Here is a 25,861-nt window from a genome sequence, read left to right on the forward strand (position 1 = left end):
AGTGCGTGTTCAGTGATCGTTACAGACGGTCACTGAAGGGAATGCTGACGGAAACTAAAAGGACGATAACTGCAAAAGTCACTGCAGAACTGAATGTCGCCCTCGCGAATCCTATGAGTACAAAAAAAGGCATGGAATCAAAATGGTTCAAATGGCTCGGAGCACTATGGGACTTAACATCTATGGTCATCAGTTCCCTAGAACTTAGAACTACTTAAACCTAACTAACCTAAGGACATCACACAACACCCAGTCATCACGAGGCAGAGAAGCATGGAATCGTATAACAAGAATACGTGGTGCCGAAGACGTAAAACTTGGTCAATGGAGCAATGGGAGGAAGCCATTTGGATGGGTGATTCTTATTTTACCCTGTTTCCAACTTCTGGCTAAGTTTACGTCCCAAATATGAAACTTTGCGACTGTTCTAGATTGGAGAGAATGGTGCGTGGCCACTCCCATCTCACCTCCACCATCGCCACCTAAACTCGCCACTGTTATGCGGGAAGAATGGTAGAAGGCATCTTTTAAAATCATACAAAAAGCGCTCCGTCTTCAGGCCACAAGTGGCCCGTCGGAACCATCCCACCGCCGTGTCATCCTCAGCTGAGACTGCGGATAGGAGGGGCGTGTGGTCAGCAGACCGCACTTCCGGTCGTTATGATGGTTTTCTTTGACCGGAGGCGCTACTATTCGGTCGAGTAGCTCCTCACTTGGCATCACGAGGCTGAGTGCACACCGAAAAGTGGCAGCAGCGCATGGCGGCCCGGATGGTCACCCATCCAAGTGCGGGCCACGCCCGACAGCGTTTAACTTCGGTGATCTGACGGGAACCGGCGTATCCACGGCGGCAAGGCCGTTGCCAAAATCATACAGGACCTGCATTTATCCATTCCGCTACCTGGAAGCTGTTTTGAATGCCAGCTGGTTTCCTTCACCGTATTAGGTACGGTAATCCGCCTTGTCTCTCATGTGTCCGTCATCTGCACCTAGCTCTCTGTATGGAATCTAGAAACGTACTTCTACGTACTGAGTGACAGAACAATTCCGACGACTCTTTTCATTTTAGAGTTTCAGCTGACGAACAATACCAGCATAAAATCCAGACGATGATCGGGTGATGTGTTCCTGGTACAATTAAAGTTACGTCTCAAGAAAAATAGCTTAAATCGCGCAGTCGGTTCGTAGCCCCTACACAGAGCACTTTGAAAATCTACATACTCCTATCAGTTCTAATACTGTTCTACGATTTTAGGTTACAAAACAGCAGAACACTTATATAGCGATATTTAACACAAGTAATAAAAATTTACTTGGAATCTACGGTTGTTTAATTACAGAAAAAATACAGTGCAATAAAGCGGTAGCTTCAGAATTGCACAGAACGTACATCATATTTTGATATATTTCATACAACAAAATGTCGCTTACTCTTCCTCCGGTATAAAATCCCATGCAAACGACCGCGGTACAAGAGGCGTGCGAATGGATAAGGGAAAAAAAAGGTAAAGTCTCTGGGAGCATTTATGTGAGTGCCGTAAAAACTTTAAAGCGCTGCGAGAATTTGCGCTATAAAATTCTTATGGCGCTCGACTGTTTACTAGGAAAACATCATTCCAGAGTTCAATTTCACAGGTAATTAAATTTGAATTACATTTCAATTTGTATTAAACGGGTTTTACTGTAATTAAGCTCCGTCACAAAAATAATTTTACAATAGAGCTCCGGTTCTCGTTATAGACAGAGAAATTCGATTAGAGCGGGGGAATTACCTCGACTAAAAGCCGAGCTACAAAGCAAAGGAAATAGTGAAGATCACTGATGTAACAATTTTCGAACACTAATGATTAGCAAGCGCCAATTTTTTTAAGTGCTGAATATGGGAAATAAGAAGTCTGATTTAGTATGTGAGGCTCAGACAGCAAAATGCACGTCACCATTTTTCCCTTTTCTTGTTTGTCAAAATGTTCTGGTATTAATGCTCTCGAGAGAGGAATTGAAATTTGAGGCGAATGAGGACCAATCTGCACACTTAGTATACAGTTTATACACCAACTACCGTGCACAGTGTTTCTCTCTCTATATTGTAATGCATCTTCGGCATCAACTTATTTGTAAGGTGAGCAAGCTGTACAACTGGTATGTAAAACCCTTTCTATTTTCTCTATCTGCTGATAAATCGAAGTAAACTTCACAGTTAGTTTTCTACATCTACACCTACATCGATACTCCTCAGTCGACCTTCTGGTGCATAGCGGAGGGAACTCCTTGCTGCTACTAGTCATTTTCTTTCCTGTTCCATTCGCAAAGAGAACAAAGGAAAACTGCAATCTATATGCGTCGTATGAGCCGTAACGTCTCGTATCTTTTCTCCGTGATCCTGACGCGCAATGTATGTTGGAGGCAACTGAATCGTTCTGCAGTCAGCTTCAAATGTCGGTTCTCTAAATTTTCTCAGTGGTGTCCCGCGAAATGAACATTGCCTTCCCTCCAGGGATTTCCACTTTGAGTTCTCGAAGCATCTCCGTAACACTTACGTGTTGTTCGGACAAATCAGTAACATATCTAGCAGCCCGCATCTGCAATGCTTCGATTTCTTCCTTTAATAAGACCTAGTACGGATCCCAAACACTCGAACAGTACACAAGAATAGGTCGCACTAGCCTTCTATATGTGGTCTCATTTACAGATGAACCACGCTTCCCTAGAATTCTTCCAATAAACCGAAAACGACCACTGGCCTTTCCTACCACGATCTTCACGTGCTCGTTGCATTTCATATCGTTTTGCAACGTTACGCCCAGATATTTAAATAGCGTCAAGCAGGACACTATTAATGCTGTATCCGAAAATTGCGGGTTTGTTTTTCCTACTCATCCGCATTAACTTATACCCGTCAAACAGAAGTGCATTCTCTTTCCATAATAGTTGTTCCAACACATACGCGCCGGCCGGAGTGGCCGAGCGGTTCTAGGCGCTTCAGTCTGGAACCGCGCGAGCGCCACGGTCGCAGGTTCGAATCCTGCCTCGGGCATGGATGTTTGTGATGTCCTTAGGTTAGTTAGGTTTAAGTAGTTCTAAGTCTGACCTCAGATGTTAAGACACATAGTGCTCAGAGCCATTTGAACCAACACATCCGCATGCTATGAGCCAGACAAGCAACGTTTCATTTCTTACCCAATGACAACCTCTCTGTTCGAATCAAGTGTTGACACAGAATTAAGGAAGAGGTGTCTGAAATGGTTAATCTGGAACAACAGTGTGAGATGTGGATCATGGAGTAACCAGAGAGATTAATAGAGGTGGTGTTATAATTTTGGTGCTACGTAAGTTGGGGGAAGTGGGGTTTGTTGTTGTTGTTGTTGTTGCTGCTGCTGCTGCTGCTGCTGCTGTTGCTGCTGCTGCTGTTGTGGTTTCAGCCCGCTCTATGCTGTACAAGCCTCTTTATTTCCAAATAGCTACTGCAGCTACGCCCTCCTGAATCTGCATACTGTATTCGTTCATGGTCTTCCTCAACAGTTTTACTCTCCAAACTTCCTTCCAATAATAAATTGATGACCGATTAGTGTCTCAGACTGTGTCCTGTCAACCGATCCCTTCTTCTAATCTGGTAGCACCGCAAATTTCTTGTCTCCCCAGTTCTACTCATTAGCGCATCATCAGTTACCCGAACCACCCATCTCATCTTCAGTGTTTTTCTGTAGCACCACGTTTCAAAAGCTTCTACTCTCATCGTCCATGTTTCAGTTCTGTACATGGCTTCACTTGTACAAAATCCTTCAAGAAAGAGTTCCTGACACTTAAATCTATACTCGATATTAAGCAATTTCTCTTCTTGTTTAAAATGATTATCGCCCATGTTTGACTTCCGTACAAGGCTACACACGCTACCAGTACCTTCGGTAAAGGCTTCCTAACACTCAAACCTATATTCGATGTTAACAAATTTCTGTTCTGCAGAAACGCTTTTCTTGCCACCGGCAGTCTACATTTTGTATCCTCTCTACTTCGGCCGCAATCTGTTATTTTACTGCCCAAACAGCAAAACACATCTATTACTTTCAGTTTCACGTTTCCTAATCTAATTCCCTCATCACCAACTGATTTAATTCGATTGTAAGTTTGCATATAAAATACAAAATAAAGGCTTTCTAGAAATTAATCAAAAAAATTGAGTTTCTAGAAAGATAACCAAAAGGAGTATAGTATGGGAATATATCGAATTTCTAACCAAAACAATCGATAGGGTAGCTAATTGTACGCCGAGGTATACTGGAATAATTAGTTTTGCACGCATAGCAACCGAAGAGAACAAAACGTAGTCGCATAAACAGTTTAAAAAGTTAGAAATGTGTTTTAGCAATTGACACGCTAGCAACAGAAGAGAATAAATGCAGTCGCATGAACAGATTAAAAAGTTAGAAACGTGTTTTTGGAAATGTCAATTTCTGTTTCCTTCGTGACCTTTTATGTCCCATCAGATCATTTTATAGAGCCCTAAAAACTTCAGACAGTACTTTTAGTTTGTGTACGTTTCCTATTCAAACCCGCGACACGCTTACGTTCAAGAAATGTCGGGCGGTGGTAGTCTTATAGAATTGTTGACGTGACATTTCAAGCTGTATAACTTTATGTGCTTTGTTAGTGCTAAACTACTAATTTTAAACTTTCTCAAGTCGTCGTAGGTTGTAATTAGAGACGCTTTAAAGTATCAACAATTTTACTTTTTTATGTCATCGGAAGAACATAGGTTTCTGTGCTTTTTCTGCTGGTGGGAGACACTTACGGAGAATAATGTGGATTGATCGTTCCAAGATGATGGCGTCCGCTGTTGCTCTACTATTTCTGTAGTGTTATTATTACTGATGTGTCCTCCAACGAAAGGTGTCGTTTCGAAGCGGTTTATAGTCCTCCATGCTAGTCTGTCCTGTACAAACCTATTCATCACTGCCTGACTTGCAACCATTATCCATCTGAACTTGCTTACTGTAGTCAAACCTTGGTCTACACCTACACTTACCTCTGTAATCAAATTGACGATATCTTGATGCCTCAAGAGGCGTCGAATTAACTCATTACTTCATTTAGTCAATCTCTCTCATACATTTGTTTTTATATCCGCTTCATTTCAGTATTTCTTAAGAGGCTAGATCAACACATTTATACTCAACATTCCTACCTACCACTATATAAAAAGCTTCTATTCTCCGCTTATCTGAAATGTTTGTCTTCCATGTTTTGCTTTTGTTCAAGGCCACACTAAAGACGAATTCTACCAGAAAAAACATTGTGATACCTCATTACCTGAAGTTAAAAAATTCATCTCTCCAGGAACACTTACCTTGCTAATCCTGGTCAGCACTTTATATCCTCTCTATCACGGCCATCGTCAGTTATGTTGTTGTTCAAGTAACAAACACTGCTAATACTTCTAGTGTCCAACTCCTTAAATAATCTTCTCAACACTGCCTCACATTCAATTATCCTCGTTTTACTTTTGTTGATATTCATCTCTTCATCTCTTTTGGATACACTATCCATTTTGTTCAGTTGATGTTCCAAATCATCTGTTGTCTACAACAAAATAGCGGTATTACCCGGAATCCTCAAAGTTTATCCGTATTCTCGCTAAGACTCAAATCCCTTCACAGTTTTTTCTTAATTTTCTTAACTGGCTAGTCAATGTTTGGATTCAATAACACCTGCATCAGGCTATAAGCCTCTGTAACTCCCTTCGCAGTTACTGCTCCCCTTAAATGTTCTTCAACACATAACTACAATCACGCTTCTATAGGAGTTGTAGATACCCTATGTGATCAAAAGTATCCGAACACCCCCAAAAACATACGTTTTTCATATTAGATGCATTGTGCTGCCACCTGCTGCCAGTTACTCCGTATCAGCGACCCCAGTGGTCATTACACATCGTGAGAGAGCAGAATGTGGCTTTCTGCGGAACTCACGGACTTCAAACGTGGTCAGGTGATTGGGTGCCACTTATATCATACGTCTGTACGCGAGATTTCCACACTCCTAAACATCCCTAGGTCCACTGTTTCCGATGTGATAGTGAATTGAAACGTGAAGCGACACGTACAAGTGTACAGGCCGACCTCGTCTGTTGTCTGGAAGAGACCACCGACAGTTGAAGAGGGTCGTAATGTGTAACAGGCAGACATCTATGCAGGCCATCACACAGGAATTCCAAACTGCATTAGGATCCACTGCAAGTACTATGACAGTTAGGTGGGAGGTGAGAAAACTTGGATTTCATGGTCGAGCGGCTGCTCATAAGCCACACATCACCCCGGTAAATCCAAACGACGCCTCACTTGGTAAAGGAGCGTAAACATTGGACGATATAACAGTGGAAAATCATTGTGTTGAGTGACGAATCACGGTACACAATGTGGCGATCCGATGGCAGGGTGTGGATGTGGCGAATGCCCAAATGAACGTCATCTGCCAACAATAAAATTCGGAGGCGGTGGTGTTGTGATGTGGTCGTGTTTATCATGTAGGGGGTTGCACCCCTTGTTGTTTTGCGTGGCACTATCACAGCACAGCACCTTCTTGCTTTCCACTGCTGGCGATTGCGTCTTTCAACACGATCGAGCACTGTTCATAATGCACGGCCTCGGGGGGAGACAGTAACGTCCCTATAATGGACTGACCCGCACAGAGGCGTGACCTGCATCGTATAGAATACCTTTGGGGTGCTTTGGAACGCCGACTTCGTGCCAGGTCCCACCGACCGACATCGACACCTCTCCTCAGTACAGCACCCCGTGAAGAATGGGCTGCCATCCTCCAGGAAACCTTCCAGTACCAGTTTGAACGTATGACTGCGAGAGTGGAAGCTGTCATCAAGGCTTATGGTGGGCCAACATCATATTTAATTCTAGTATTAGCGATGGAGGGCGCCACGAACTTGTAAATCATTTTAAGCCATGTGTCCGGATACTTTTGATGACACAGTGTGACTTTCTCTCCCTATATTTTACTCCTGCTACCTTCAGAATCCCAAGGACTGTATTCCAGTGAACATTGTCAAAAGTATCCTCTAAATCTATAAAAGCTATAAATCTAAGTTAGCCTGTCTTTAATTTATCATCTAAAAAGTCGTACTTTCAATAGTTTTTCGCATGTTCCTACAGTTTTTCAGGCTCCAAACTTACAGTCACCTTAGTCTGCTCCTTCGAATCTCTCACTTCCTCTGTAAATAATACATGGCAGTATTTTGCAACCACAAGATGTTATGCGGGTAGCTCGTTAATATTCACACCTGTCGGCACCTGCCTGCTTTCTAATAGGAACTATTACAGTCTTGCTTAAGGTTGCGGGTGTATCTTCCATCTCCTGTATCTTTGGTATTAGGTGTAATGGTCCAGTTACGGCACGTTCTCATGAGGATCCCAATAATTCACTGGAAATGTTGCCAGTTCCAGATTTCTTATTTCGACTTAGATGTTTCAGTGCTCTTAGCAACATCATATTTACCGTCTCATCTAAATCTGCTTCCGTTTTCCTTATCGTAACATTGTTTAGATAGTTAACAATCAAAGAACAGCAGGTTTTCATAGTAGGAACGTGTTGTGCAACATTATTTAAACTTGTAAATAATATGTGGAACAATTTTTTGCGTCTCCATATGGAGTCCGAATGGCACAATACAGTGGCGAAGGATAATTTGTACCAAAATTACTGATTTTCTGTCCCATTCCATTGTCACTTGGAGTAAGGGAGAAATTATTATCTATACGCCCTTATACGTATTGCAGTATTCGCACCTTATTCTTATAACACTTAATGATTATGATGATATAACAGCCCATAGATTTCATAGAATCTTCAACCGAAATCGAGGCCCATCTTTTCTGTCTTTCATCAAAACGTTCCAGTACGCCGGGTAGTAATTTATTGTGAGAGTTCAGCTAGAACAGGTTTCCAAGTAAAGAGGCACAATCGTTATTGTCTTAGATTTTCCCAGTGATGAGTTTACCTCCCTTTGTAAGGTGTCGTTTTCTAGCTTTGTGGAATATTTAATTACATTATGTTGTTATTCGATGAGGCTTTCCATGGATGGGTTAGTCATACATCAGGTCGGTGAAAGGGACTGTTGCGTAAGTACCTCTCCTGGACGCCCTTTATTAGGAGGTGATTCATTTCTCTCCGACGAATATGCCCGGCTTCAGGATATCATCCAGTGCTCTTACAATAATCTCTGATTCAGCTTTAATTTAAGCTGCTTTTCCACGTTGTTTCAGTGCTACACAGGAGGTAGTAGTAATGGAAGGTCTCGCCACAGCTTAGAACCAAACAAGGAAATCTAATTAGCAGAGGAGGAAGCAGCATGCTGAGAATGTTTGTGCCGAAAATACAACCCAATCAGTCTCCAAATGCAGTTCTGATTAGCTGAAGGACTGAATACGGAACAGCTTCAGCGATAAGCTTCTCATGATGCAATAATTCGAGGATCTGGTGGGAAACTAGGTGGAGTGGGACGGACAGGATACTAACATTTCTGACAACTTGCTAACCACATCTCCCTCTAATTACCTCACTGTCTATTTATTAAGCTTAGTGTACGGCGTGGGAGGCTCACACTGAGGATGAACATTCGTCCATATGCCCGCCCGTGCCCGTCGACCCATATTTATTGTCTTCCACTCTTCGAAATCGCAATAGTCTCCGTGTATATCATTCCAGCAAGTCGACTATTGCTGCTATTTTTTCTCACTGCCAAAGCGTCAGCTTTTGCTGTACTTTCGAACATGCTGTTTAACGCTCTGTACGCGTGGCAGTGCACATAGAGATTAACGCATCAACTTTACTGTGCATACTCATAAACTAATATACCTGTATGTACACAGGGACTTAATATTTTTCTGTCTGGTACATATTGTCCAAGATTTAAAATAATTATTATCCTTCAGTCGAGACCAAAGTATTCTGCGTGGTCCTTTGGTTTCGAGGCAAATGATGGAACTGGAAATTCGTTCTCAAACATTGCCACTTTTGTACTCCCTTTCGCCCCCTTCAGCTCCAAAGAGAGCAGGCTAAAATCTCCCTGACTGTACCTGAGACATTACTGGAGCAGCCCGCTCTAGAGAATTCTAAAGGGGGACTCCTAGTTTATGCGGTGAACGGCAGCTTTCTTTAAATCTAGAAGAGAAACGTAAATTAATGCAGATCAGCAGGAAAAAGAATCCGATAATATTCGACTACAGGATCTGTAGTGCGCTGCTTGACATAGTCACATTTATTAAATATCTATACATAATGTTCCAAAGCGGTTTGAAATCAAACGAGCACGTAAGGGCGGTAATTGGGAAGGCAAATACACTCCTGGAAATTGAAATAAGAACACCGTGAATTCATTGTCCCAGGAAGGGGAAACTTTATTGACACATTCCTGGGGTCAGATACATCACATGATCACACTGACAGAACCACAGGCACATAGACACAGGCAACAGAGCATGCAAAATGTCGGTACTAGTACAGTGTATATCCACCTTTCGCAGCAATGCAGGCTGCTATTCTCCCATGGAGACGATCGTAGAGATGCTGGATGTAGTCCTGTGGAACGGCTTGACATGCCATTTCCACCTGGCGCCTCAGTTGGACCAGCGTTCGTGCTGGACGTGCAGACCGCGTGAGACGACGCTTCATCCAGTCCCAAACATGCTCAATGGGGGACAGGTCCGGAGATCTTGCTGGCCAGGGTAGTTGACTTACACCTTCTAGAGCACGTTGGGTGGCACGGGATACATGCGGACGTGCGTTGTCCTGTTGGAACAGCAAGTTCCCTTACCGGTCTAGGAATGGTAGAACGATGGGTTCGATGACGGTTTGGATGTACCGTGCACTATTCAGTGTCCCCTCGACGATCACCAGTGGTGTACGGCCAGTGTAGGAGATCGCTCCCCACACCATGATGCCGGGTGTAGGGCCTGTGTCCTCGGTCGTATGCAGTCCTGATTGCGGCGCTCACCTGCACGGCGCCAAACACGCATACGACCATCATTGGCACCAAGGCAGAAGCGACTCTCATCGCTGAAGACGACACGTCTCCATTCGTCCCTCCATTCACGCCTGTCGTGACACCACTGGAGGCGGGCTGCACGATGTTGGGGCGTGAGCGGAAGACGGCCTAACGGTGTGCGGGACCGTAGCCCAGCTTCATGGAGACGGTTGCGAATGGTCCTCGCCGATACCCCAGGAGCAACAGTGTCCCTAATTTGCTGGGAAGTGGCGGTGCGGTCCCCTACGGCACTGCGTAGGATCCTACGGTCTTGGCGTGCATCCGTGCGTCGCTGCGGTCCGGTCCCAGGTCGACGGGCACGTGCACCTTCCGCCGACCACTGGCGACAACATCGATGTACTGTGGAGACCTCACGCCCCACGTGTTGAGCAATTCGGCGGTACGTCCACCCGGCCTCCCGCATGCCCACTATACGCCCTCGCTCAAAGTCCGTCAACTGCACATACGGTTCACGTCCACGCTGTCGCGGCATGCTACCAGTGTTAAAGACTGCGATGGAGCTCCGTATGCCATGGCAAACTGGCTGACACTGACGGCGGCGGTGTACAAATGCTGCGCAGCTAGCGCCATTCGACGGCCAACACCGCGGTTCCTGGTGTGTCCCCTGTGCCGTGCGTGTGATCATTGCTTGTACAGCCCTCTCGCAGTGTCCGGAGCAAGTATGGTGGGTCTGACACACCGGTGTCAATGTGTTATTTTTTCCATTTCCAGGAGTGTAGTAGGCACTGGTATATTGAGAGAATGTTAGGCAAGTGTAGCTTCCTTGTAAAGGCGACCGCGTACAGAATTGTGTTCTTGAGAACTGCTTGAATGATTTCGATCCTCACGGGGTACGGTTAAAATATTAGATCAAAGCAATTCAGAGGAGAGCCTCTACATGTGTTCCCGGTAGATTTCACCAACATGCGAGTATTACGGAGATGTTTCGTGAACACAGAAAATTTTAGATAACTGGCATTTAAAGCTGACTGCAGAACGAATCTGACAGCGCCAACATAGATTTCTCATAAGGCCCACGAAGATAAGGTAAGAGAAATTAGGGGACGTAAAGAGGTATATAGGCAGTCGTTTTTCCCTCGCTCCATTTGACGTGGAACAGGAAAGGAAGTAACTAGTAGTGGTACATAGGTACACTCTGCCCTGTACCATACATTGGCTTGTGGAGTATGTACGTAGATGCAGATGCAGATATAGACTACACAGCATTTGGCTAGTGTAACGTGGTTTTTTGAACAATGAGTAAATCAAATTTTATTTCACATCTCCGAACTTCTACTGCACTCGTAATTTTTGTTTATTTTGTCGAACCCGTTATACGCTTACACCTGAACAAATAAAATTGTTTAAGGTCAAACGTTGTCAAGATCGGAGGTACAACGAAGTAGGGATGAAAGTTTTGAAGTGAACAGACACCCATCTTCAAATCTGTACATTTCTGTTCATTAACGTAATCTGTCGCCTCATTATTTGTTAACCATAGGATCGAAAACAAAGACTTCTTATAAATTACACAATTGGTATTTGTCTGAATTTTCGTAGCCAAGCGAAGAGTGAGAAATAGGCAAATAGTGCGCTAACTTGAACTGAGTAGGATGTAATTTTGCAAAAAGGGTTTAATTACTTGAAAGTGATCCGAATAGTTTTAAAAAATGAAAATAAGAAACCTATTTAATTGGAACTTATTGGCAAGTTAAAACAGTGTGCCTGATGAGGACTCGAAACAGGAACCCTTGCATTTTGTGGGAAAGTGCTCTGCCAGTGTCTTTTGCGATTTGTTTATTCGTCGTATTTCCGATACGGTGGCAGTTAGAACTAACAACTGTAAACACCATACGTACATTCGACCAGTGGGTTGTGAGCGGGCTGTGAAGGAAGATGGCGTGCCGCCGTAGTGTGCAACGTTGTTCTGTTGCAAATAACAGTGAAGGAACCTCTCTAAATCAAGTGTTCAAGACATTCTGCTGAACAGTTTGAAGAACAAAAAAGTAAGTGCAAAGTTCGCCCCACACACAGGAACTCCTGATCAAAAACCCATGACGTGTTAGCGCCTGCCTTGAATGATATAAATGCAAAACATGGACATTTCTTTTTTGTAAGTAATTATGATTGGTAACGAGACTTAGTATTATTAATACGAACCTGCTATAAAACGACGAAGTGTGAAAATACACGTGAAGGCTCAAGGCTTTGACGGCGTAGACCACACTCATGCCAGCGTGACGCTCGAGTTGAACAAGATCCCACAGCAGAATTCATCTGACGTTCTGCACAAGTGTGGGGAGGGGAGTGAGTAGGGCTAGGTAGTCTAGAATACATGGAGCGTTAAATACACAATTTTAACTTGTCGTAATTTCTGATCAGTCCAGTCTCTAAATGTTTTGACTGAGAGGGCAAAATATTAAGCGTTTATTTTTTAACTTCCTTACCGCAGTAATGACGGGCAGTGCAAATATTTCACTAATTGCGGTATGATATTGTGATTACTAACTATACATTGAATCAGATTTGAGAACTTTGCTTTATAGAAATATTTTTCGGATTTATTAACTTTGTTCAGTTTATGAACTCGGATTTACTGTGTCGGACCTCCTTTCGCCTGTACTGTATCAAAACGCACGAGTTACGTTCATACAACTGATGTGCATCCGACCCGATAAATGGCTATTAACACCTGGTGGTTACTATAAATATACGTCTACGATGTATTAAGGGCGATAAAGCACGTTATAGATGATCCGACAGCGTCGACGAAAACAAAAAAAAAAAAAAAAACAAAAAAAAAAAAAACAGGTGGCGATCGCGCTCGATGTCAGCGATGCAACAACTCGTCATTGTTGGGTGCAGAGATGCTGCCTGATACACGCGCAGCAGCCGGCCGCTGTCGTAGAGAACCAACAACATCAACGAATAATTAATTAATTGATTGTTAAAAGTCGGCGTGGCTCTGCGTGTTTGTGTGTATAAATGGTTCCTATTGCATGATGTAAGAAGGCAGTTAGTTCCCGAGTAGACCTATTACTGACTAAATTGATATATCGGGGTACGACTAGGTCGGATAGGATACCGACGCATTGCGTGGTGTATTGAGGCACCGCAGTTGGTGTTTAAGACTTGGGGGAGGGAAAGAAGTTTTGCTCGTAGGACCAGTATCTTATTTTGGTGCAGTTCACAGAGGCAGCGTGGATACTTTGTCTTTTAGGCCCCTGTTCATATACGTGGCTGAGACGGTAGTTTCCTCCCAATGCTGAGTTACGGACTGTACGTAGGCTCTGTGTAGTTTTATAAATAGTCGCGCATGAGACACTGGTTTTGGCGAATTTATGTGCTAGGGCGATCGATTTATTGTCGTCCTGTGGACATTTTGGTAGTAAGGGATAGTTTGCTGTGACAGATACAGCGTGAGTCGGGTTAGAGAGAGGGAGATTTGCAGCTGATGAGTTTTTGGGAATCGTTGGAACCGATATCCTGTCCGTGGTGTACGATTAGTTGTGGCGGTACACCCAGAGGTAATTGGGTTGTTAGCTGTTTTGTTGGAGTGTATTGGTAGTGATTGGTGTGTATCGAGAAGGGAATGCCTTGGACACATGTCTGTTGTTGTTGTTTAAATACGACGATCATACAGCGGACCTAGAATGGGCTCGTATAGATTCAAACTGTTTCACTGTAATATGATAGATCGCACCAGTAGTTGAGATGATAAGCGACGAGAAAGAAAGGAACCATTTACAAGCAACACGCAACTAAACTAAAAATTTGTTAGTCAAAGTGGCGAGTGGCCTATTTCAATTTAGGGAACATAGCGGGTCTCATTTTGCTAACACCTGAAGAGACTCAGAAATGTGATAAATTGTTACTTACGGTTAGGGTTAATGAGGCGGTGGCGCCTAGGATTTTTTTAAATTTATTATTGAATTTTCGTTTTTGTGGGGTGTGTTAGTCTTTGCTGGCACTCGCTCACTTACGTGAATAAAATTGTATTGAGATACCTAGACCCAATAAATTCCAGTTTTCTGCTGTTAAAAGAAACCTTTACGAGTGTTCAATTAGTAGCTGTTGTGTGTAACTATATTTTGTGAGAAGAGCAAAGGTTTACTTTCAGAGATATTAATAACGCTTTGCATGACACAATTTTACGATGGTATTTGTAAGTTTTGCCTGGTCAAAAAGTTCATTAATTGAGTTGATCCACGATAAATATACAGAGGGTATATATGTTAAACAGTTAAAACGATTTCATTTATTGAAAGAGTGTCCTAAGTAACTTCAATTAAAACGGATGTTGTAGAAAGTTATCATGGAAAAGTCAGCGATTATACTAATACCAAAGATTGGTAAATCTGTGGAATACGTTACGTCATGGACTAAACAGAAAGCGATTTAAGGGGAGCATCAATTATCTTATTCCTTATAAATACCGGTGAAAGCAACTTAAAGTGAATTGGTCGTAACACGACGATATATTGGACATAAATATTGTAAGTAATTAAAAGATTCCGAGACTTTTCCAGAGATAGTGTGCTTTGTTGTGAGAATTTTGTGGTGTGTGAGAACAATTGCAAGCTAGAGGTAAATTTAGCTTGACATTATATAAAGAGGTTGTAAGAGGTATGCGCTATATGCGCAGCCTGCAACAGGCAAGACTTAGGAGAGTCTCTGACCAGAGAGCAGTATGTAGTTAGTTGTTGCTTGTCGCTAGTCGGCAGTAGTCGTCTGTAGTCTGCGTGAGTCGGCAGTCTGCTCTGGTCGGGACTCTGGAGGATGAGTATTATTGTAGAAGGTAAAGAAGCAGCCTTGCGCATATCTAATAATGTATGTTAACTATCATTCAATTTCTTTTAAAAAATGCCCCAATAATAATTTTTATAATATAAAGTAATTTTTTTTAAAAAAGCATTCATTTCAATTTAAAGATTTTACCCAATGCATGATTATTCCTTTCACGAATCACAAAGCATAGGCCAGCATTGCACGGAGCTGTGCCGAAATTTTTTTAGGTAAGAGCAGATATATTCGCAGTTTTTATTGACGTAAGAATTTTTGCTTTTTTTATTCAGAGTACAGGGCCGTGGCGCAGCACTGCTGTCGTCATAAAATTTACCAGGTTACTGAATTTTTTATTATTTTGGTGTTTAGGAATTTCTCTGTTTCGAACTTAACATTAAATGAGAAAAGAATTTTGAGGGTACATCAAATGTGAATGCACTTCTGCACAGAGATTATGAATGGGAACCAATTTTGTCCAGAGGTTACAATATTTAAAAATTCATTTAATTATAATTTTTGTGCTGGGGTTACACTTGGTTCATGGTTCATTCTATTTTAATAATTCTGTGAGGAGATTACACTTGTTTCATTTAATTAATATTTTTGTGGGGAGGTTAAACTTGGCGACCCTGCCAGGATCGTATTTCTTTGTGAATCTTCTGAGAAGTAGTCATATATCTGCTCTTATTTACTTCAATGTAGTTTGCATCTGGCGCAACGCTTTTACTAATTTGTCACTCTTGCTTTCACAGATCACCGGCAATTTGTTGCTCTTTGTTGTAATTGTATTTGTTGCATTTTTGCATTGTCCTTGTTTCATTTTTGCTTAATTTTGATTTGTAAAAAATGCCGCGAAAAACTGTTAATAGTACATCGCGATGTGCAATGAGTGAAATAGCCGACTTGAATAATTTGACCGATAATATTTGCAACACTCAGTGTAATGATGACAATCCTCCATTTACAGACAATCAGTGCATACCGACCACTAGTAATGATTTTGATCCTAGTGATGAGCAAACAAATTCAATTGTGTCGTCTGTTAATTTAACGACAACTGATGACGCGGGACGTTCTGTTACAATGAATGCTGCCCAGTTTAACACACCCGATTTGCAAAATTTGAATCGTGAACACATAAATTTTTCTGACGAAAATGAACAGTGTACTCAAAGTACGACAGATTTATTTGATTCCGATTTAGTGACCAACAGTGCACATTCCATTGGCAAACCTTTTCAAGAATTACAGAATGACCAAATGGTTACAGAAAACGTGACAATTGCAGGTATGCCATCAAACAGCACAGAGAATAGAGTAGTAATATTGGGTTGCATCAAATTATGGCACTATTGCTACAACAGAGTGAAAATTTCAAACAACTTAATGAAAATAATGAAAATCTCAAACAACAACTTAATGAAAAACTAGACAACAATTACAAACAGTCGAATGATATGCAAGACAGCAATCACAAACATCTTAGTGAAAGTCTCAAGCAACAAATTAATGAAATTAATGAAAAACAAGACAACCTTAATGAAAAACTAGACAACAATTCTAGACAGCTTAGTGAACAGATTACAGCTGTTGCCGCACAATGTCATGATCTAAAGAACAATTACGTGAGGAAATTAAGGCTTGTGCTAGGAAAAGTAGTGAAGAAATTAGATCTGTTGCTCAAGAATTAAGGAATACGCAAGCAGCTACAACAGAATCACTTAGAGACGATATTAGTGCAGTCGGTAAACAATGCTCTGAAAACGCTACACAGTTACGCGACGAGTTTAAATTAATGTCAGCAGAACTTTCGCGCACACTGGATGCAAAAGTAGACTCGAAATTCGACCAACATAACAGTCAAATTGACGAACGTTTTAATCACCACCTACAAAACAGTGAAACGCCTTACCATAAATTTACACAGGAACAGAATAAAGTAAACCGACAAGTGATGGAAACAATTACTGCACAGAGACAGGAAGATAAACGTAAATTGTTTACGAAAGCAAAACCATACGTAGACAACAATATTGCTACAGTATCAGACGAAATTAATACTATCAAACAGTTGAACACCGAATTGCGTGATGAAATTTCCGATCTTAAATCAAAACAGATACACACACAGTAGACTCTCAGACAGTGACCGACAGACTTGAACAATTAGAACTAATACAGGATTCCGATGTCATCAAAGCAGACGTTAAAAAATTGAACGAAACCACACGTAAAAAGCAAAAACAAATTAATGCTTGTGACACTAAAAACGATGATCAGGTAAAAATACTGACTGAAAAATATGATGAATTGGCCAGTCGTATTGACGTTATTGAAAGTAATAATGACACCAAATCAGACGATACTTCACCGATTTCGTTTAATCAAACACCTGAATTCCATAATTTACAGCAGACGATCAGTGAGATAGATTCGTCCAATAATACATTACGTAGAAAATTGTCAACTTTACAGCAAGAAGTGACAGAGATGAAAAATGTTTCAGTCAATAACACGTCACAGCATACGGCACGTTCCGAACATTTGTCACACTCACACAGCCAGTACAATTTAGGTAATTTACAGAGAGTACGTGAGTTAGATTCCGAACAGTCACAGACAAATAGATTCTCATACAATCCTGAACCTATTCAGACATACAGAGACGATAATTTTGATTACGAGCAATTTTTATCCGTAGAAAAATCTAAGGTATTTAAAAATGACAGAGCACAGGTACACGCTTTGAACCGTATACGACAATTTATTTTTGTACTTTCACCAGCTTGGCCTGTAATGCAGAAACTAGAATTAGCATGGATGCAGCAATTTACTTTTGAATTTTCACCGGCATTGCCTGTAACGCAAAAGCTAAGATTTATTTGTAGCGCGTAATTGACCTCAGGGGATTCATTACGCTTTAATGAATATGTGCCGTAGCGTGCACAGGGCCCCGAGCCGTAGTAGTGCTATTTCATCTTTAGTTTTCTGCACTTCTGCCTTCTCTTCTACTATCCTTTATATCTATCAAAACAGCTCTTCAACTATCGATCTATCTAGTATTAGAAACGTGTAAAGAAAACCTGATATGACAAGTTATACCGAAAGTGACAATTTTCATTAGACGCTCCAGAAATGACAACCACGAGAACTTTAATACCAGACAAAAATTTAATCATCAGTATGTACAAAATTTTCAGCAGTCGCAAACACATTTTAGTAACAATAGAGGCATTTCTCCGCAACAGCAACAAAACCAACCGGCTAGCATACCTAACCAACAATGTAATGTACAAGGTCAACCAAGCTTTAATGTTTCGCCGCCTATACATATGGCGTCAGCTCCAACAAATAGTAACGTACAGCAACAATGGAGTAAGTACGTACAGAAAACACACTATTTCAATTCCTATCGCAATGCAGCGTATAGAAATGACAATCATGACAAACGTAAAAGTAATGAGCACAATTTTCAGCGTACGTTTAATAACAGTCGGTCTTACCAGCAGCAGAATCATTCGCAACAACATATTATCATGAATGAACCAGACAGCAGATATCATCCCGAACGTAATACGTCAGGACGAAATAACAGAACAGTTCAAATAGTGGAAATACCACAGCATCCTCCCGAAAATGATAGCACGTCAGATAGAATTTGACTAGATACAGTGCAGAATGAATCTTCCAGCAACATAAGCAATACTTCAGATACACAGAATCTTGTTCACGAAAATGTTATTTGAAACATGCCTTGTTGAATGCATCACTTTTGTCACATCCAGGTCTTACTAGAAATTTTTCCATTGCCACCGACAGTTCTAACACCGCTTTAGGCGTACACATTTTTCAGGAAATTGAAGAAGATGGTTGTACAGTAATTAAAAACATAGCCTTTGCGAGTCGCATTCTGTCACCTACTGAACGCAATTATTCTGTTACAGAACTTGAAACATTATGTGTTATATGGGCATTTACGAGATTTCGGCATTTTCTTTATGGAAGACATAGCACCGTTTACACAGATCATAGAGCGATACAGTTTTTACTTTCGGCTAAATTTACACACGACAGATTAAGCAGATGGAAACTTTATTTGCAGGAATTTAATTTTACAATTGTTCACATTCCCGGTACACAAAATATTGTAGAAGACGCACTATCCCGTTCTCTCAGCAACAACTTCTGCAATGCAAATTTCAGCGTCATGTACATTCAACAAGTTGCATTTGAGAATTTCATTTCGTCGTCATTACAAGACACAGCACAAGAGCAGAGTGGAAATGGAAATGAGCGTTTGGCGTCATTGGCCGGGAGGCCCCTCGCGGGGCAGGTCCGGCCGCCATATCGCAGGTCTTATTACATTCGGCGCCACATTGGGCGACCTGCACGCCGGATGGGGATGAAATGATGATGAACACAACACAACACCCAGTCCCTGATCGGAGAAAATCTCCGACCCAGCCGGGAATCGAACCCGGGCCCAGAGGACGGCAATCCGTCACGCTGACCACTCAGCTACTGGGGCGGACAAGAGCAGAGTAAAGACTACGTATGGAAAGAAATTAAACACCTTTGGCAATATAGGAATAATGTTACTATTAGAAACCGTTACACTGTACGCAATAACATTCTGTTTCACCGCTCTCACCCTGACAGCAACAATTGGTTATTATGCATTCCTGACGAACTTGTTAACAAATTAATCTGGTATACTCATTAAGTTACGCACATTTCGGAGCCAGAAAATGTTTTCTTATACTGAGACAGAACTGTTATTTTACCAACATGTAGAAACGTATTCGACGAGTTTTAGCGTCATGTAAAATAACGACTTCACATATTCCTCCATTACATCCCATTGTACCTGTTAAATTGAGACACATGGCCGCTGTAGACATTTTTGGTCCGATTCCCAGAACTAATAGAGGTTTTTGCTACATCTTTGTCGCTGTTGAGCTCACTTCGAAATTTGTTACCTTCACTCCGTTACGCAAAGCTACTGCTAAAACTGTTTCGAAAGCATTTGCAAAACATTTTTTATTTCATATAGGGCATGTATTGAAAGTAATTTTCGACAATGGATCACAGTTTCGATCTGCTATATGGACACGTATGTTACGAGCTAGAAACATTTCTCCGATCTATATATCCAGGTACCATGCTTCTTCGAACCCTTGTGAACGATTAATGAAAGGAATTGGTAAACTGTGTAGAATATACTGCCATAAAAGACATATTGATTGGGACACACACATACTCTCATTCCAGTATGTAATTAATTCCATACCGAATGAATCTACTATGCTATCTCCGACTGTTATACTGAAAAATGTTGAACCACCTAACAAAATTAAAGAATTAGTAACATTTCCTACATCTCGTCGACTACGACACCATGAAATAATTGACATTGCACTGAAAAACATCAAACGTGCCGCAGAGCGCCGGAGAAGAAAGCAAAAACATGTTTGTACGCGCCATGACTTTCACATTGGACAGAAGATATTAGGCAATCACCATATCTCCAACATCAAACCCTTTATTGAATGAACATACTTTATGATTTATCACACTGTAATGCCATTTCCTGATTTATGCAATTATATTCACATGAACACTTACTGATGATTATCGTATTTTTTCTTCGCAAGTGCCCGGCAAAGTAAGGTTAGCAGGTCGCTCTTCTTGTCGTTACATATCAGACCGTGCACGTTTTTCCAGATAAACTTAAACTTTTTATGACCAATTATACAATTATATTTATGTGACTATGATTATCATATTTTTTCTTGGCAAGTGCCCGGCAAAGTAAGGTTAGCAGGTCGCACTTCTTGTCATTACACATCAGATCGTGCACATTTTCCATTCTTGATGTATGTATGATTGTTTTACTGTTTTGTTTGTATGCACTCTGAAATATTTAAGATGTAACAAACACCAGTTGACTTTGACCTTTTACATTATGATATCTCAACATCGTGACTATTTTTACATTTTTTTTTTTTTTTTTGCTGCTACTTTGTGATACTCTATGTACATTTTTGCACCTGCACACTGTCTATGTTTTTGACATATTACGTTTTCTGTCATACTATGCTGTATGCTCAATTATATCACTAGAAACCAGTTTTTATTTAATGGGCATATGATTTACATGCAAGACATTAATCACTGTTCATCATTTTCAGAAAGAAATAACGTGTAAAAGAAATAAATTATGGGAATTTCACCTTCGGAATGATCGAAAGAAGATGCAATACCTCGTCACGAAGAGTAAATGGATCGGAATTAACAAGCATTAACAAAAATATACTATACACATCGTATGATAGCAGTCTTAACTAATTTTTTCTTTCAGAATACGAGGCGATTGATGCAGACTGTCAGACAGAACTACACATCTTAGTTTTAGTGATGAAATATGCTAGAAATAAGGAACTCTATACTATGAATAGTTGCATAATGAATAATGAAGCGACTTTTTTGCAGATGATAATGAATGATGATGAATAGTGATGCAGATTATGCTAATATGGATAATGAAGTTTTTCTTTACAGGTGATGATAATAATGGAGTTATGTTGATATGGGTAATGAAGTTTTTCTTTGTAGGTGATGATAGTAATGATAATGAAGTTTTTCTTTGCAGATGAGGATAGTGTTGAAGTTTATGTATTTATGCTATGTAGTTATTTAGGTATTTGTGGCAGTTCGTTTTGACAGTATGTCTTATGTCGCATGGTATGATGACTGAAGGTTTTGGAAAGGACAGCTAGAGAACATATATATTTAATACACATTTCATTACCTGTTAATTCGAAGTTCACTACTTTTCAGCATAATATGCGTTTCTTCTCTCAGCTTAATAATCCATTTTGTATTTTTTGCAGGAAAAATTATTCATGAAATTAATGAACTATAAGCAGTAGGTCATTAAACCTGTGTCATTCATGAATGTGACCACATATACTCTATTTGTTTCATAACCTTGCTACAGCTGACTCATGACGAATGATGTTACACATCTTCATTTGCAGCAATAAGTCAAATGCAAATATTGTTATGCCCCAGCAATTAATTATCGATCCCAACGCAATTCATTGCTAGCACAAAAAAAAATTACCAGTCCCAAATAACGATACCAATATAAAAGAGTTATGAGTAATACTGAATGATTTTTTCCAACCACAGACTTGAGTAATTGTTACAGTATGTTACATTTTAATTATGTCTTATGTCGCTTAAATGATGAGTTCTGAGTAATAGTGAATGATATTTTGTAATAATGCATGCATGCTCTACACTCATTAGCTCCTGTTTTGAATGATGACTTCTAATGATTTGTAATTGGCCAATGTGTGCCAATAATTATTTTTAAATATGTCATATGTCACTTGAATGAAGAAAAATGTTTTGTAATATCCAATACTTGCTGGCTAATGAATGCCACTGCTTCTTATATTTTAAATTTGTATTATGTCACTTTTATGCTATATATATGAATACCAGTAGCTTGATGCTACACTCATTAGCTCCTGTTTTGACCGATGTCTTCTGATGATTTGTAACTGCACGATGAGTGCCAATAATTACTTTTAAATATGTCATATGTCACTTGAATGATGAAAAATGTTTTGTAATATCCAATACTTGCTGGCTAACGAATGCCACTGCTTCTTATATTTTAAATTTGTATTATGTCACTTTCATGCTATATATATGAATACCAGTAGCTGGATGCTACACTCATTAGGTCCTGTTTTGACTGATAACCTCTGATGATTTGTAACTGGTCAATGAGTGCCAATGTTCTCTGTAAATAGATAACTTATGAACATTATTCTGTAATACTTCATACATGGTACAGAAATGTTAAGTAACTGGACGATGAGTGCCACGAATTAGTCAAATCAGTTGATAGACTAGTGTAATTATCAATGATGACTGGCATAAGACTTAATGTCCTTCACCTTCTGACCTAATTACCAGAAATTACCGCAATATCCGTTTGTCCTGTCTATCCTCATGATCATGGAGCACTATATTTGGCTTTTGCACTAATTCTACGTTGGTGTATCTTACAAGAAACTGGTGTTGCCACGACATGCTGTCCACCACCTTGTGCGATGGAGATGTTATCATGGTCCCACTGTTTGGTGTACCTAATGTACTACCAAAATGATAACATGGAATATTAATACGACATTTCAGTGTCTTGGCTACACTGATTAATACTTCAGGGAAAAGAACTTCAGTTTGTCTCACTTGGTGTTGTGCTACTGTAGAAAGATATGGACTTCCAGTGCAGCTGCCTGCAACCTAATGTGCTACAACCATGATGCAATCCTCCCCTTTCCTATCCTAGTTCATGTAAAATAGTAAAAAAAAAGTTACAATGCGTGTGCACTTTTGTCATTTGTTAATATGATTTGTACTCATTGCGTATACATTTTGTGATTTCCTGATATGTTCTGTACTACAGTGCGTGTGCACTTTTGCCATTTGTTAATATATTTTGTACTTATTGCGTATACATTTTGTCATTGCCTGATATGTTCTGTACTACAGTGTGTGTGCACTTTTGTCATTTGTTAATATGTTTTGTACTCATTGCGTATCCATATTGTCACTACTTGATATGTTCTATACTCAGTGCATGTGCACTATATTTTATTTCATGTTCTGCACTTATATATATGTATATATTCTGTGATTGTAAACTTAGTTAATTAGGAAAAATTTGTTGCTCATGGCAAGTCCAATTGACTCACCATCGCTGGAGGGTTATGTAAGAGGTATGCGCTATACGCGATATGCGCTGCCTGCAACAGGCAAGACTTAGGAGAGTCTCTGACCAGAGAGCAGTATGTAGTTAGTTGTTGCTTGTCGCTAGTCGGCAGCAGTCGTCTGTAGTCTGCGTGAGTCGGCAGTAGTCGGCAGGAGTCTGCGCGTGTCTGCGCGTGTCGGCAGTCTGCTCTGGTCGGGACTCTGGAGGATGAGTATTATTGTAGAAGGTAAAGAAGCAGCCTTGCGCATATCTAATAATTTATGTTAACTGTCATTCAATTTCTTTTAAAAAAATGCCCCAATAATAATTTTTATAATATAAAGTAATTTTTTTTAAAAAAAGCATTCATTTCAATTTAAAGATTTTACCCAATGCATGATTATTCCTTTCACGAATCACAAAGCATAGGCCAGCATTGCACGGAGCTGTGCCGAAATTTTTTTAGGTAAGAGCAGATATATTCGCAGTTTTTATTGAAGTAAGAATTTTTGCTTTTTTTATTCAGAGTACAGGGCCGTGGCGCAGCGCTGCTGTCGTCATAAAATTTACCAGGTTACTGAATTTTTTATTATTTTGGTGTTTAGGAATTTTTCTGTTTCGAACTTAACATTAAATGAGAAAAGAATTTTGAGGGTATATAAAATCTGAATGCATTTCTGCACAGAGATTATGAATGGGAACCAATTTTGTTCAGAGGTTACAATATTTAAAAATTCATTTAATTATTATTTTTGTGCGGGGGTTACACTTGGTTCATGGTTCATTTTATTTTAATAATTCTGTGGGGAGGTTACACTTGGTTCATTTAATTAATATTTTTGTGGGGAGGTTACAAGGTATAGTATTTATAGTGGTTCGGTGTTTTGTTTTTTCCGACAGTACGATAAAGGGACTTGTTATCGTAATCTGCCTGTCTCTTAATTGCTGCTCGATATTGTTTGTCAGTGTCATTGGACTGCTTTAGCGTATCTATTCGTGGTGTAATAGTGTCACTGTACAATTACGACTTTGTGTATAGTAAAGGTGTTCTTTAGTATTGTTCGACATTTGAGTCTGCCGTCTTGTCAATGTTTATGATTGTTGCAGTATTAATTATCAGAAGTTTGATCTGTCTTCAATTTTTCTTTTAAGAGTGCAGCTACGGTACGAACTAGACTTCGAGTAATTACCAGGCGCGCCGCTACGACTGGAATCTTCTGAAAACTAATAGCGACCAACAGCCATAACATCGACTGTAAAATTAAAACTGTACAAAATTTATGCTTTGGTGGTCGATTGGTTCGCTCAAGCAATTTTGCGTGGCAGGAAGCCATACATCAGCGGCACAGCGACGTTCGTACAGTACGATCCGTTGTCGTTGTGACTTCGATCTTGAGTACCGCCAGTTGGCACGTTACACGCCATGTTGCCTCTATAGCCGTCAATAATTGTTCAAGCGTTGACGCTGCAGGGATTTTTGGACGAACTAACCTATCGATAACGTCCCATAAATGTTCTACGGGATTCATGTCGAGCGATATGGGTGGCTAAATCATTCTCTCAAATTATTTGTAACGTCCTTCAAACCAGCCGCAAACAACTGTCGCCCTCTGAAACGAAACATTGTCATCCATAAAAATACCATAGTTGTTTGGGAGCATAAAGCCCATTGATGGCCGGAAATTGTCTCTAAGTAGACAAACATAAACATTTCCAGTCAATGGTCAGTTCATTTGGAACAGAATCACGTCAGTCCCATGTAAACACAACTCACACCATTATGGAGGCACCAACAGCTTACACAGTGCCTTGTTGACAATTTGGGGTCGTGGCTTCGTGGGTCTGCGCTATAATGAAACCCTACAAACAGCTCTTTTTTTTTAATCGTCAGTCTCCTGACTGGTTTGATGCAGCCCATTACAAATTCCTCATCTCTTGGAAACTGAAAACGGACTACAGTTTTCCAGTCGTCTACCATCCAGAGGACATGGTCACGAGTCCAGGAGAGTCGCTGCAAGTGTCGTTGTGCTGCTAACAAAGGCACTCGTCTTGGTCATGTGCTGCCATAGCCCATTAACGCCACATTTCGCAACGCTCTCCTAATGGACACGTCCATTTTATATCCTACATTGATTTCTGGGGTTATTTCATGCAGTGTTGCTTGTCTGTTATCACTGACAACTCTAAGCAAACGCTGCTGCTCACGGTTGTTAAGTGAAGGCTGTCGCCCACTGAGTCGTCCATGATGAGAGGTAATCTCTAAAAGTTGGAGTTCGTGG

General features: G+C 40.5%; 1 pseudogene; it reads right to left on the reverse strand.

The window, feature by feature from the left end:
- Positions 1 to 746: 746 nt before the first annotated feature.
- On the reverse strand, positions 747 to 864 carry LOC124803946 (annotated as a pseudogene).
- Between the last annotated feature and the right edge of the window lie 24,997 nt (positions 865 to 25,861).

Source organism: Schistocerca piceifrons, chromosome 6 (assembly GCF_021461385.2).
Source record: "Schistocerca piceifrons isolate TAMUIC-IGC-003096 chromosome 6, iqSchPice1.1, whole genome shotgun sequence".
NCBI lineage: Eukaryota > Metazoa > Arthropoda > Insecta > Orthoptera > Acrididae > Schistocerca > Schistocerca piceifrons.